At 37.0% G+C, this 16,225-nt stretch overlaps 1 protein-coding gene across 1 annotated transcript in view; it reads right to left on the bottom strand.

Annotated features, from left to right (window-relative positions):
• Positions 1-10,961, bottom strand: part of LOC149781208 (uncharacterized) — a 102,618-nt gene extending 91,657 nt beyond the window's left edge. The window contains exon 1 of the mRNA XM_089935278.1: positions 10,943-10,961. The gene's annotated coding sequence lies outside the window, so the exon portion shown is untranslated. The remainder of the gene's footprint in view (positions 1-10,942) is intronic.
• Between the last annotated feature and the right edge of the window lie 5,264 nt (positions 10,962-16,225).

Here is a 16,225-nt window from a genome sequence, read left to right as displayed (position 1 = left end):
CATGAGGCAGGCGATAGTTTTTGCTGAAGGGAGTGGATGTTGGGGGTGTTGTATATTTTATCAACAAAACATTCATTTTTAGGTCTAAGCTCGAAGTTTTCTTTCTTTAGCCTCTTAACCGCAATAGAATACCACGCGATCTTCACTTGCCAAGAGTCGTCGATTCCTTATACAGTATTACACAGTAGAGTTCGGAGCGGGTCATGCCAGTCATATAAGGAACATGGTATTATCATTGTTTTAATAGCTTTAAAAAAAAAACACTGGTGGACTCTGTTTAGACCAGGTTATTCATTGTTTTCTAACATTACGCTTGCGTATGGCACGCGTTTTTATTGTATTTATTGTTCTTGCTTTCTACGCATTTCAATCTTTCAAAAGCAAAATCATGCTCATTGTAGTGAGATCCCTTGCTCAACGTATGACCCTGACCTTGAATAACAGCCGGTGAAACATTGTTGCAATAATATCTCAATACTGGCTTGTGAAGCCTGATATATGATTTCGTTGGCAAAAGGTGTGAGTGTTGGAATGCAAGAATGGCTTTGCAGTTACATCGTTTTAGCTTCTAATAAACGATTTTAATCAAGGGGTTGCATATTTTAGTCGGAAATCACAAATACCACTGAAGAATATTCACACAACATAAATCATAAATATAGAACTGTTTGCGATGAATACAATAGTTCATACATCGACACATAACTGTACATGGCTCAATATAGTACCTACATCGACAAATTAAACATTTAATAAGGCTCACTCCGGTCTTACATACATCCACACATACTTTTAATCAATTCGGAAGCTATGAGAATAGTAACAGGTGCTACCAAGAGATTGTCTCGGGGATTATTATCGGAGAAAACCTGGTAGGACAGCCAAAATCATCGACGCTTTCAACATAAATTTAGTTGCTTAAAATGAAGAATGGTTTTGTTGCAAATTGCTTACAATATTTAACTGAGCTTTTTGTTGTTAACAATGATACCTACACCAAAAAATCGATAATCTAGTATTATTATATCTCCTTTTTGCCGAAAGACACTTTAAAAAAAATCATTTCTGCCCTTCATGAATCAACTGTAGAACATGTTGCCGATTGAAATAAATAGTAATCCATCCATTCAAAATTCAAATCTAACCTGAATCAGGACAAGCATAAAATTTCTTCGTATTATTTTGTTGGTGACTGGGTGGATGAAGTTCAGCATACGCTATTGAAAACGAAATGAAGTAGCTTAAATATTTATTTATTTATCACAACCCCAAATGTGTATCACAACCACATAAGTGTTGTTCGACCCGGGCCACCTTACGGGCCCCGGCCCCGGGGATATATCCACGCCCCCCCCCCCACGGCCCTACCTGACAGCCATATGCAACAGCAAGTTTATATGTAAAATCTTGTACGTCCCATCAGTCGGTTGTAACAACAAATTTACATGTAAAATCGTGTACGTTTCGACAGTCATATGCATCAGCAAGTTACATGCAAATTCTTTTACGTCTTGATATCCATATGCATACACGTAAAATCGTGTACGTTTCGACAGCCATATGCATCAGCAAGTTACATGTAAATTCTTTTAAGTCTTGACATCCATATGCATACGCAAGTATACACGTAAAATTGTGTACGTCTCGACAGCCACATGCAACAGCAAGTATACACGTAAAATCGTGTACGTTTCGACAGCCATATGCATCAGCAAGTTACATGCAAATTCTTTTACGTCTTAACATCCATATGCATACGCAAGTATACACGTAAAATTGTGTACGTCTCGACAGCCATATGCAACAGCAAGTATACACGTAAAATCGTGTACGTTTCGACAGCCATATGCATCAGCAAGTTTACATGTAAAATCGTGTACGTCCCGACAGCCAGACATATGCATCAGCACGTTAACATGTAAAATCTTGTACGTCTCGACAGCCAGACAGCCATATGCAACAATAAGTTTATATGTAAAATCTTGTACGTCTCGACAGCCATATGCAACAACAAGTTTACATGTAAAATCTTGTACGTCCCGACAGCCAGACAGGCATATGCAACAACATGTTTACATGTAAAATCTTGTACGTCCCGACAGCCAGACAGCCATATGCAACAGCAAGTTTACATGTAAAATCTTGTACGTCCCGACAGCCAGACAGCTATATGTAAAGCAAGTTTACATGTAAAATCTTCTACGCCTCGACAGCCATATGCATGCGCAAGTTTCCACGCAGAGTACAATCGTAATGAGTTTGTTTCTGTTAACATTTCTTAATATGTAAAAATGTTGTTGGGAAATACAAATCTGATGCTCTGAAATGATGTATTTCGTTAGTGTTAATCGGACTACAGAAATTATATGGGAGTGTTCAAAATATAAAATCTATCATGATAAATGTGTGACATGTGGCTTTTCAGATAAATTTATAACATCGTATTTATTTTCGTATTACGCTCAGCTGACTTGAAAGAGTCGACTTAGATCTGATGGCGCTTAATATGCCGGGAAATCAGGGTTTTAACAGTTTATCTGAAAAAATAAGTACGAGACATTATGGATAATATGCCTGCAGAAACGGACCCCACTGTTCACACGAGTACTGAAGTTTTAACGAAATGAGTAATCCAGAAACGGACCCCACTGTTCACACGAGTACTGAAGTTTTAACGAAATGAGTAATCCAGAAACGGATCCCACTGTTCACACGTGTACTTAAGTTTTAACGAAATGAGTAATCCAGACACGGACCCCACTGTTCACACGTGTACTTAAGTTTTAACGAAATGAGTAATCCAGACAACATATATGAGTTAAAATAAACTCAGAAATCAGGAAACATATAATGAAATAGATTTCATTCATTTCACAAAAATGTAGGTTCACAGAATAAATATTCTGCGGGAAATATTTAACTCGTTTCGCACCACAATCGTCTTCAGTTGTTAATATAATGACAAAACTGAACAAATAGTGAATTAATATCGCACGATTAAATAAATACATACATCTATCATTTTCCAGAAAATCATATTCCAGCACAGCCATTATACTCATAAATCTGGTATAGCCCCTACTATCGTTCTAATGAAATCTTACTACAACAGCGATGGAATATACAAAATGTTATAACTGTGATAATAAAAATAACTTCAAACGAATGGAACAATGAATGCCAAATAATTACGTTGTAGATAATAATCATGTATAGAGATTAATCATGCAATAAGATTGATTTAAAAAGAACCAACGCGTATTTCTACGTACTGGAATGTTTTGATGATTAAACATTAAAGTGTTTATGTGGACGAACGAAAGAATTTAGAAAGTTCAACGAACATGTTAACGAAAAATAAACGCAAAATATGAACAGGAAAATGCTTGATACATTCAATGCCGCATGGAACGAATGATAGCAGAAAAAAATCGGAATAATATGCCAATCTTAGTCAACAAGATAAGCAAAGGAGAGACACAGACAGCGGATGAGTCATCGTCTATTTAATTAATTAAGTGAATACTCATTAAATACTACTGTTTTGATAGTGCATTAAGTTGAGCACAAACATATATACAAAAAAAAAAAGACAGAAATTCAACAAACATCTCGAAATAGAGGATATGCTATGGATTACTTCAACTCCAACAGAAAATTAATAAATGTTTTATTAAAACATTCATAGCAGTAAATGAGCAGGCCGAAATACATTCGTACCATCTACTGTTAAACAGAGTCTGTAATTCAAGGAAAAATTCTAGAACGGGGACCAACAACGATTATTACGACAGTACGTTTTATTTTGCATGGAACCTGACAATGTACAGTCAATGAATACAAATTTACATTGGGGGATTATTGCCAGCACTACATTTCTCGACTACTATATAACAACATATATAAAATTGAATCGTCCCCTACACCATCAGGGTAGGTTTTAAAGAACAAAAATGCAACAACACACGCAGAAGGACAGGCAACAACAATTAAAGCTCAATGCGTGTCTGTTTCAGTGTTATCGTAGAGTAATAATTACAGTGGTAATAAATGCGATATCACAAACCATACATTGCACACTCGCTCTGTCTGGTTGATTCATTATTATACTGGATCGGGTTGCCCGGTCCTGCGTAGAGAGATCTATACAGTCAGATCGATGTCAAATAACATGGGCTGCTCGGTCCCGGGTCGAGATATCGATAAGGTTAGATCGATGCCAATTAACTTAGGTTGACGTTGCTTAGGATGACACTGCATGTGAATCTCTGGCGCACCTCAACTCTCTAGAGACTAGTTAAACGTACTAAGTACTTGTCAATGAACTGATTCAGCGACATATCGACTGGCTGGACAAAAGAAACCAAGGCGAAAACCCTACAAATCCACCATAATAACAGACTATGAATGCTGCCCCTGGGGTGGGGTAGTTACATCAAAATCCAGAGATGCCTTCCTCCAGGGATTGACATTCCATTTATTATAGGCGGGGTTTTGCAAATCTTTGCAAGGAAAGTTAAATATAAAATATTTTGTCACGTATTTAAGCAATTACTTTAGTAATAAAATATGTATTGAAATAATATTAAATAATAAGGAATGAAACCTTCCATCGTAGATACAACAGGAATGAAAACTTCCATCACAGATGAATAAAATGGAATGAAACCTTCCATGACAGATCTTAAAAGAATGAAACCTTCCATCATAGATAAATAAACAAGGGATTAAATCTTCCATCACAGATACAAAAAAAGGAATGAAAACTTCCGTCATAAATAATCTATTCAAATGCAAGTCAGAAAAGAGAACCGCCAATTCCATTAATACGTCGACAAAACTGAAAATAATTAAGACGTACGAATAAGGAGAGTGTAAACGACATTATCGCTAAAAGACAGCGATATTCATTTAAGACTTTCGATGCTATTAATGCGTACGAATTGCCGCTGAACAAATGCAATCATTTTAACTCAACAAAATATTTCAAGATATCGTTAACCGGTAAATACAAAAGTCATGCATAACAAATAAATATATATATATATATATATATATATATATATATATATATATATATATATATATATATATATATATATATATATATATATATATATATATATATATATATTTCCAGTAAGCGTGATTGAAGATGAAAACGTAAACACCATGCTGAATAGAGACCAACAATTATTTCATTCAGCAGGGATTTCATAGCTGATAGATTTACGATTTGAACTGTATGGGTTCGTAAATCAGTCACCAGACCATTTGGCTAAAAAAAGCATGTAGTTCTTGAAGAGCAACACTCTTTGCACTGGAGGTGAGAGATGGAACCAAAATTGATGGGGACAATCTTGACTGAAATACTGCATAGCACTCAGTATCGAAATTTCTACAAACTCTAAACGCATTCAACGTTTATTTCTTTCGTTCTGTTTCGATTATTCACAGTTTATCATTTCATTTCGTCCGTAATACTATGGTTCTTTTTAAACACCTGAGTTGTTATATGTGCCACTTGCAGGTCAGCGGGAACAAACATTAAAAATGGTGGGAAAAAATGTACAGTGTAAATGGGAATTTAACATGAGAAAGGCACTTGGGTGTCAACGGGAATTTAACATGGAAATAGCACTTGGGGGTCAATGTGAATTTAGCATGGGTGACGTTACGGTACTGGACACTAGTGGGGAAAAAAGTAACAGTTTTACAAGCGGCTGACCTCAATCGGACAGGATATTTTTAGATTTGTTTAGTGTTAGATTTGACCTCAATACAAACTACTGTAGATAAGTGTGTAAAAGGCTATGTGAAATGTTTAGTGGGGGAAATGGTTTTATAGTGACAAACACAACATAAGACAAACGCAAACAAACAAATACTTATGCAGCATAAAGACAAAAATTATTTTTGCCAGTGAGTAAATATTTTCGAGGTAAATTGGCCCTGAAAAGGGCATTCGGTGTTTCTTTCTCTATCTCCTCTACTTTATCGACCATCTCCTCAATTTGTCTATTCTGTTCGTATCTTTTTCCTCTTCTTCAGGGATCCAGTCTGGATGGCTCATTGCTCTAAACATTTCCTGCACTTTCATCCAATTTTTATTTAAATTTAAACCTGTGGATGAATGATTGTCCAGCACAATAAATCCAAATTTAATGTTGAATTGTCTAATTTTAACACTAAGATGGCTTGGATTGCTTGTGGTATAATGTACATTTTATCATTAAAGCATCGCAGCTTAACAACTAGCGCTACCTGGCGGTGGCACTAGGAGGGACTGGGCAAGAGTTATTTTACATTGTCTATATGAGACAGACAGGATAAAAACTATTTTCGTCTTTTAGTAGGGCTGGATTCGCAAAGTAGCAGGCTTATATCCCCAAACGATAATGCGATTGGGAAACGTATTTAAAGGAGAAATTAAAATATGCACATAATCTTATAAAATCAGTCCTTTGACAGTAATTTCTTGTCATTCATACTCTTCATGTACATACGATGAGCATTTTTAGCATTTTTTTTAGATCATTGTTGGATTATGTTGGCGGCAGTCCCCATTAATATTCATCTATATATTTGGGAAATAACATCAGTCTGAATTTTCCTCAGAATAGAGAATGTCATTTTAACGTCCACATTCGAATGTGGCAATGTCAGTACAACTAGACCGAGTCCACCAAGAAGTTCAATTTGTTTCTTGCCCGTGGGTAGTTTCAGATCGCTGAATGCCTGCAGGAACTTTTCAAGATTGGTACTATCTGGGTTTAATGTTGTTTTAGTGCCAGTTCATCATCACATAATTTGCTTTTTGCAAAAACATTTGCTGTCATCATTGTCACTACTACAATCAAATCTGGAAAACGAGTATAGCGTACTAGTATTACAACGACCTCATTCATCCAAACTATAATGGATTACAACGGCAGATAACGCCATTTATTTTCTTCTTTTTACAGTCATGTTTACTGGGATTATATCACGGTCAGTGGTGTTTATACAAGATTTTAAGATATGGTCGTTCATAGCGGTGCTCGACGCATATTTTGCCAAACAAATAGTGGTTACTCGATGTATTCTGCAGATGGTCACTCGTGACAGTTATTTTTAGCTATTATGGGCTAAACCAGTCTGTAGCACATGATGGGCTATACATGGCGGCCAGTATATTTAGTGGAAGAAGAACCTGGAAAACCCCGGGAAGAGCGACTTACCCACGGATGCTAGTGGCAAGCTTTCTTGCATACCTAGCTTGTGTAGCAGCAGTACAGGCAATCTACAATTAAAATCATTATTTCTTATGAACACTAAAAGTCATTCGAGTTGTTTTCGTCTGTTTGCAAGAGAAATTTAGGAGTGGGATATTATTTCGACAAGATCAGAAAAATTACCTACCAGATATGGTAAATTATGCTTGGCTCTAATGTTGGCAAATAGTCTTGGCATATCTAACGTAGTCCACATTTCATGCAGCTTCTGGATTTCAATGATGGCATTTTTTTAAAAACTGGAATGAGTTCGGCTTTCTGCATTATGTCATTCTTGCCACCATAAGACTTTATAATCAGAATCAAAATGCATCTTCGTGTCCTTTGAACTTGATTGCAACCATTTAAATTCCCATTTCCCACTATTATTAAATTTCATGTGATAGTTCACTTGCTCGTAATTTGGTGTTTTGACATTGGAATGCTTTTACATCTCGACAGACTTTAAACACTGAAGTCAATTCAACTCAGTTTTGTGACCCCTGAGCTACAGGGTAATCCCACCATAATCAATTATGCCTCTCGAGCTCTTCAGTAATCCAATCAAATTAACATATTTAATCCAAAATGCCCATGATCATACATAGTATAGACTAATTCATCTTCATAACATTAAGCACCCAATCAGAACATGCCTTGCCAAGAGAATCAAAGCATTATTCATTGTTTAAATGCTGATTGTGATCATTAGTAAACCAACCATAAGCAAATATTATCTTTAATCCTTTCAGAATTACTTCTGCTCACACACAGTATAATCTGATATAATCGAAGACGTAACTGACATACACAACGAGGTAAAAAACGGAAATGACACATACAAACATCCAGCAAAAGGCAAATTAGACTAGTGTCATTTTCTTGACACGGGAAAAGCAGTGAAATTTTTGTTAAAATCAGAATCGAGCGTAGTATGCATCCCATGTGGTTTAAAAGAAAATGTATATTTCATTGTGAATAATGCGAAAAACCTCAAAAAGAGGTCGAATAATGGCAAAAGTTCTTTTTCAGACGACTGTGGTGTATGGGATACATCTGCTGGTGAATCCCCTAAATCCTACTATTTGCTGTCTGACAACGGTAATCTGACCATGATTGTTTTTAAAAATGGGAAGTATTGTTTAAAAAGACAAGTCCAGCGGAAAACTGAGTATCGACCTTTTGATCCACAACCTGGCAAAGATCAAGTTGTTGTGATCCACAGGTACTATACTCAGGTAAAAAGGACAATATGTACAAAAAGATGGTCACATAGCATGGGGAGGGGGGTCTGGCAAGTAATTTGTTACTGGTTGAATATGTAGGGAAATTTCCTAGGTTAACGCCACATGAAAACTCGCGACAGACGACAGAGTATTTGCGGACTCCTGACCTTGTTTTAGACGAGATTACAGAAATGACTGGAAAAATGAAACCACATAAAATATTAAATAAACTTACTTCAAAATATGGTGAACTGTCCCAACCGTCAGGACTTTAACAAATTTATGACAAACAAAAATATCAAAAATCAAAGGACATAAAAGCTCTCGGACACTCCAACAATATGCTGACCCAAATCGACATTTCGAAAATTTGGTAACGGAAAATAACCCTTTTCTAAGATCAGTTATCCGGACCAGCGCTAAACCCCCTTGTGCCATTTTGTACACAGACGAACAGATAACAGACATTAAGAATCCGGACAGACTGTCCTTGGCATTAACATAACTTTTATGCTGTGTAAAATGCATGTGACGGTAACATGTTACAAGCAACTTATGGTAAAACGAGTCAGAACAGGCGAACCACCAATTTTTCTTGGACCGCTCTTCATTCACGACAATAGCGATTTCTAAACTTACAGTCATTTTTTTCCATCATCTGAAAGTAAAACTTATTGATTCGAATTTTAAGAGCCTTGTAATTGGAAGTGATGATGAGAAGGCTCTAGTCAAAGGCATTACGGCAGTTCTGCCCGAAGCAACGCACGTTCTGTGCACACGCCATTTACAAGAGAACGTTAGAAATATATTGACAGACGACGCAGCAGTTACCGTGACTGACCGCAACAATATCTTGAAACAAATTTTTTGGGAAAGACAGACTAGTTGACGCCAATGACAGTATTTGCTTTGACGATACATGTGAAGTGTTAGAAAATCATTGTGCTGGAATTTCAGGAAAATGTCTTAATTACTTTGGGAAAAAACTAAAGACAAATATCAAACTAAAAGTCAAGAATCCACTAAGAATCTATCAAATAGACCGCAAGTGGAAAAATAATAATTGTGAGTCCAAGAATCACGTTCTAAAACAGACAGTTGACTGGAAGACGAAAACGCTGACGGAATTTTTACAACTAACACATGAATTAGTAACCGGACAATTCAGAAATCAGAGGAGTGCTATAGTATGCATTGGAGAATTCCGGCTTGCCGACAGTCATAAACAATTTGAGTCGAGAAAAACAGACTGGATAAAAATGACAGAGGAACAACGCACAAACTTGTTCAAACGCTTCAGACGCCACATCGACATAGACACAAAATACATGATTTCGACGGACGGTCAGACAACTGTTGTTGCACCAAGGACTAATAGACGAAAACCTGGACAAAGGAAACGAAAAATTAATGTACGAACTGTAACAACTACAGCTAAAAAGTCTAAACATGAACGAGAGATTTCGTCATAATGTGCTATATTTTATTGTTTTCGGTTAGGTTTATTTTACCTTGTCTTGTGCAACATGACTTTTAGTTCGATTTTCAAGAGGAACATAACCCTGAATACTATTGGATTAATTAATTCATCTGCGTGCTCAAATTATGCATTCATTGAAACCTGATACATTATGTGTGTAATTAAACGTAAATATTAAATTCTGCTAAACAATGAATAATACATGTTTTTTTATATACAAAAATGCTTACCTGAGTTGCTTTTTTCTCACCCATGCGACAGAGAAATCTGCTTGTTTTGCTAACCTTACTTTTCCTGTCTCAGTCTAGTCATATCAGACCAATCGTCTCAGTCAAGATGTCCACGCGCTCAGAACTACTTTTTAAAAAGAAACCCTTGTTGTCTTCCTGTGCCTGACGTAGTTGTACTAAAATCAAACAACAACAATAACAGCAACAAATATATAACAAAAACATAGTAACTTAGGTTAAATCCATGTTTGAGAACACACCTTACAAAAACATTTCGAGAGAGACAAAGATAAACGCATATTATGTCGAGCTTTTTGGTATTATGCTTGTTCGTTCCACACAGCATGGTCAATTCTATCCTATATGCAGTCCTAGCTCAGTACAGTTTTAAATCAGCGTCATTAAATGTAGCTAAAGCTACCTAATTTTAAATACTTCGTGTGAAACAAAGTATATACTGTTAGCTACATTTAATGACGCTGACCTGAAAATGACTGTGCTACAGATAGGATAAAATTCTCAATGCTGTGTGAAATGAACAATATAATAGGAAACACTGCTCCATGCATATAGATTATAGACCTATACACTTTATAGCCTCCCAACTCTTAACAACTACGGAAAACTTAGTAACAGCCAGAAAAATGTTTATAAAACATGCTTTTTTTCCCCTAATTTTATTACGCATCTCCATTGTGCCCCGGTTGAATCAAAAAGATACCTACAATATTTAATGACAAATAATACACTTACCAGCCAGAAGGAATCATTTATCCGTCAGCACATAATTCCATAAGCAAATTTCACTGTAGCACTTGCCATATTTCCAGGACAGAAAAATAAATCCTCAAAAAATCCGTGAACTTGAAAGTTTAGCACATGGTTATCCGCTAGAGTCCGTTTTTGGAGGGTCTATTATTATGCACAGAGGTAATTTTACAATCAATATTTAGGACAACACAAGTATGTCACACACAGTTTCACCTACTCCAAAGAAAAGAATAGTTATATACGATAGTTTCCCATGAATAATCTAAAGAAAGATGTTACTCTTTGTTACAGCTTGTACCAAGTATAACTAGAGTAGAGCTGAGTAGCCAATATCGTTTTATTATTTACAATATAACTTTTCAAAATTGGAACTGATGAAAATAAAAGTTTCTTGTAATAAATATTAATTATTTTTATTGTCAATTTCATATAACATCCGTATATTAAATGTGATAAAATGTCATTGTTATGCGACGTTTTATGTTTTTATTTTTCTTTGCTCATGCGTATAAACTGTGTACTTCGGACGCAACGGTCACACCACAGCCTTCATTAACATATTTATATTAATGCGCCGCATGTAAACATTGGACGTGAACACTAGTGCAGAATTCTTTTTACTTTAAAGGAAAATATTGGGTGAGAAAAATAATCTACGTTGAGGTTTGGACCGAGACAAGGAAATCTCAGTCGCGGGTTTATATCTGTCTCCCCACTCGGGCAAGCCTCGTGGGAAGACAATATAAACCTTTGACTGAGATTTCCTTGTCTCGGCCCAAACCCCAACATAGATTCTATATATCTATCATATATCGTGGCTTCTTACGATCACAATATTAATCTCACTTTTGCATATATACTATCGTATACATTTTTGGTACTTTGTTATATTTCACTTTCACTTTGTGTACGTTTTTCAATTCGCCGTTTATCATATATATGTCAAATCAAGTAAAGAATAAATAATTCATATAAATTTAAATTATTTTGCTTTTTATTACTATTAAACATGTATTACTATTCCCTGTTCACATATTTCCAATTTAATAATAATAATGATGACTTTGTATAGCGCCTAATCTTTAGAAGCTCTAAGCGCTTTACAACATTAGACAACACCTGTAAGATAAGAAACATAATAATATTATTACAACAACAAACAACACGAAATAAGAAAAACATTAATATATATATATATATATATATATATATATATATATATATATATATATATATATATATATATATATATATATATATATATATATATATATATATATATATATATAATATAATGTCGACAAATACTTTTTTATACTTCGATACTTTTCCCTATCACTCTGTGTATGTATTACTACGATTCGCCATGTATCAGGTCTGTCGAATCAAGTACGACCGAGTAACATCCATAGGAAAAATGTACCGCTAACACGGCCTGTTCTGCGCGGCGGGTAATTCTGCGCAACGATAAGTCATTTCTGTAAACGTTTTATCACGTGCTGTTTTGGGTCAAAAATCCATTTTGTATCCAGAAAGAAGAATCATACATTAATTAAGAAAAGTGATATTCATAAAGTGTACAAAAATATCCCAAAATTAGACTCGAAATGCACATAAGAATGTGATTTCTAAATGGCAACGTGAAGACCCACTCCATGACAGTAGTGAAGGGGGGCACCCTACGGACAATGGGAATTAGCATTACAGACCCCCTTGGGCAAATCTACGGACAATGGAAATTTAACATGGAGAAAAATCGTGGGCAAATCTACGGACAAGGGGAATTAACATGGCAATAAATCGTGGGCCACTTTACGGACAAGGGGAATTTAACATGGCGATAAATCGTGGGTCACTCTACGGACAAGGGGAATTTAACATGGGATTTTTTTTAAAAATTTTTTTAAAAAAAAAGGGGTAGGCAATTCAAAGACTATCTCTTTTCGAGAAATATGGCTGGCCCTGAAAAGGGCCTTTGGTTTATGTTAATATGCCCTTAACATAAAGGGCATTTGCGACATCTTCTTTTCCTCAAACTTCGTCTTACAGCAGGGCCATACATCAGAGTCCTCTTGAGGCAACCTTGTCTCTCTATATAGACTCTACTTATCCACAGGCTGCTGTTGGTCCTGTGGACAACGGTCCACTTGGATCGGACATACATGAGCATGTCCGTCCTGAACATCATTGTTGACACAAGGGTTGAAGATTCAACGTCTGTCCACATGTTGAGGTTCCGAGAATAGGTGAATCAATGCAGTGAACGGCGCTTATTTATAGGGACAGGAAGGATTGAAACGGATTGAGTTCATTCACCAATCCAAACACGCGTTACAGAATTCAGTCAGCCCGCATCCAATCGTAAGAGTGCAGTCTGTGACATCAGTTGGTCTATATAGATTCGTTAGCGCTTGTGTGCAGTCAATCTATGCGACAGTGATTCAACATGACGGAAACTCAGAAAACGATCCATTGGGGTGCACCAACAGGGGAGACTGCCCAAGGGAACCCGGACTTACTTTCAGAAGAGGTGAATTGGGATTTTGTGGATTTTCTCTCCTCGCAAGAATTTGTTCCGGAACCTTCGTTACCTTCTTCATTAACGCAAGTGGAGAATTTTAGACAGAGACAGAAAGAAGAATTGGAGAAATTTATACAACGACAAAAGGAAGCGGAACAGGCTTTTCTCCTACAGCAACAGCAGCAAGAAGAAGAGGTAAGAAAAAAACAACAGCAACAACAGCAAGAAGAAGTAGCAGCAAAGAAACAAGAGGGTGAAAATCAAACGGTCACGGTACTGTTGGACATTTTAGCGGAGTTAAGAAGTTTGAAACAAATGTATCAGACTTCTTTATCACGACCGAAGAGAATACGACCTTCCCGAGCCAAACATGTCAACCCTGTGACTAAGCCTACCGTACCACCCTTAGTGATTTCAACCCAATCATTATCATCATTACGCAGTCCAGAAGTAGGCCTTGGCCGTGGCAAAGGCATAAGGCAGTTAAAGTTGATTGCTTAAACTCACCCTTTCACCATGAAGAAAAAAGGCCCTTTTCAGGGCCACCCACATTTCTCGAAAAGAAATACAATTTCAATTTGCCAATAACTCAAAAAAAAAAAAAAAAACTCACCCATTTTACCCTTATAGTACGTGTCTGTGTATGAGTGCGTGAGTGTAGCTTCTTATTTTAAAATCAAAACTCAAAGACACTTACCTTATATCATTCATTTATTCTTTTCTCCATTTTTTACAATCCAATTCACAATTCTCAACACAACACTTTAATTAAAAGTTCATTGACTTCTTCTGTCTCCTTGTTTACTCTCTCTGTTTTTTAAATTTCTTCACCGTCTTTTCCTCATTTTCTTCCCTTCTTCTTTTCTTCTTCTCCTCTTTCTTTGCCTCTTGTAAACAGAATTGTCTTTTTTCTTCCTCTTCTTTCTCTGAAGAATCCCTCTCTTCTTCTGAAGAATCCCTCTTTTCTTCTGACTCCTCTTGTTTCTTTTTTGGGCAATCTGGAGACCAATGTCCTTTTTCTTGACAATAATAACAGGTATCTTGACTTTTGTCTTTTTTAGTCCCTGTTTTTGTTCGTTTTTCACGGTCTGGACACTCTGAAGACCAATGCCCTTTCTTCTGACAGATATAGCAAGTATCTTGACTTTTATCTCTAAAGGAAGGAGAGTAGTCCGTCGGCTAGTCTGAAGAGAATTTTCTAATGACCCCTCGCAAAGCTCTGACGAAACGTTCCATCTGGTTAGTCTCTTCCATCGTTGTGCTCGGCTTGAGAGTGAAATGAATAGTGAAAGAACAAGACACACACCCTTTTATATACGCTGGTCTGCTATGACTATAAAGTAGCTTATGGTGTTTGAACTTGAGTCATTTGACTTTTTGCTTTCAAGATGAAACGATCCCATTCATTCGAGAAGAAAGAAGAAGAAAGAAGTAAGAGGCAGAAACGTGATCTATCGCCTCGTACCAGGGCTGAAATCTTGGCACAAATTCATGCCAGTGATTTTGAAGAGGACATGAGTGAACCAGAATCCGAAACCTCTAAACCAAGTTCACCACCCTTAGTTAACCCTGAAAAGTACTATTCCATTCGAGAGACAGAAAAGCGCTCCTCTAGAAAATTTAGAACCACGGCTTACAAATACACGGTGAAGTTTAAAGATTTCAAGGCTGAAGTACCGTTAGAGAAAGCAGAAGTGTTCATCACCGAGGTGTGGGATTCTTTGCTCACCGCACTCAAGCGACAATGTCAACCCAAAGAAGACGATCGCTTGAGACTTTCCATACAACACGACGGTTTGAAATCCCCTGTTTGGATCGAGTTTAGCACCCCTGCAGAATTGACTGCTTCCAAAGTCATGGACAAGATTCAACACGTACAACAATCTAATGATCAGTTTGACATCACCGATGGTAAAGCCACACTGGACATGACCCACGTCTCTCCTCCTCAAGGGACAGGACGCAAAAAGATGTTATTGGTGGACGACCTTCGCAACACCAAAACAAGTCTCGTCCGAATTGACAACCCTCATGACCAGATGTGCTTAGCCCGTGCCATCGTGGTGGGACGAACCTATGCCAACAAGAACGACACGGTAGAATGGAAAAGAACCTGGGACACTATTCAACGTTCCGACCAAGCCAAACAACGAAATGAAGCAGAACTCCTGTTACAACAAGCCGGACTGCCCAAAGACACACCCTGCGGCATTCCTGAGATGCAAAAATTGCAAGATGTCCTAGCTCCACGATACACCTTGAAAGTGCACCCTCAAGAAGTGCGCGGACCTCTATTGTTTCGAGGGCAAGACTTTAAGGACGGAAAATACATTCATGTCTATTATCACGATGACCATTTCGATACGATTACCACTATCACTGGATTCCTGGGATACAGTTATTACTGTGAGAAATGTGACCATGGTTATAACAATCGAGAGCAACACAAGCATTGTGGATCGAAATGCACAGGATGTTTGGCCTCTTCACCCTGTCTGAGCGAAGAACCAGTGCCTTGTTCAACTTGTCTGCGCACGTTTGTCAGCCCTACCTGTTACCAACAACATTTGAAGACGCAAGGTTCACAGAAGAAATGCGCTTGTCAACTGCTGAGATTGTGCTCTACGTGTGAACAAGTCATACGTACCAATAATACCAAGGCACACGTATGTTCAGGAAAGAAAAAATGTCACATTTGTCACCACATCGTGGACTTGGAACACGAATGTTACGTGCAAAAATAC

This window comes from Sinohyriopsis cumingii, chromosome 15 (assembly GCF_028554795.1).
Source record: "Sinohyriopsis cumingii isolate HCF-2022 chromosome 15, ASM2855479v2, whole genome shotgun sequence".
NCBI lineage: Eukaryota > Metazoa > Mollusca > Bivalvia > Unionida > Unionidae > Sinohyriopsis > Sinohyriopsis cumingii.
The sequence above is the reverse complement of the archived record's forward strand: the minus strand, read 5'-3'. Positions and strand labels throughout refer to the sequence as shown.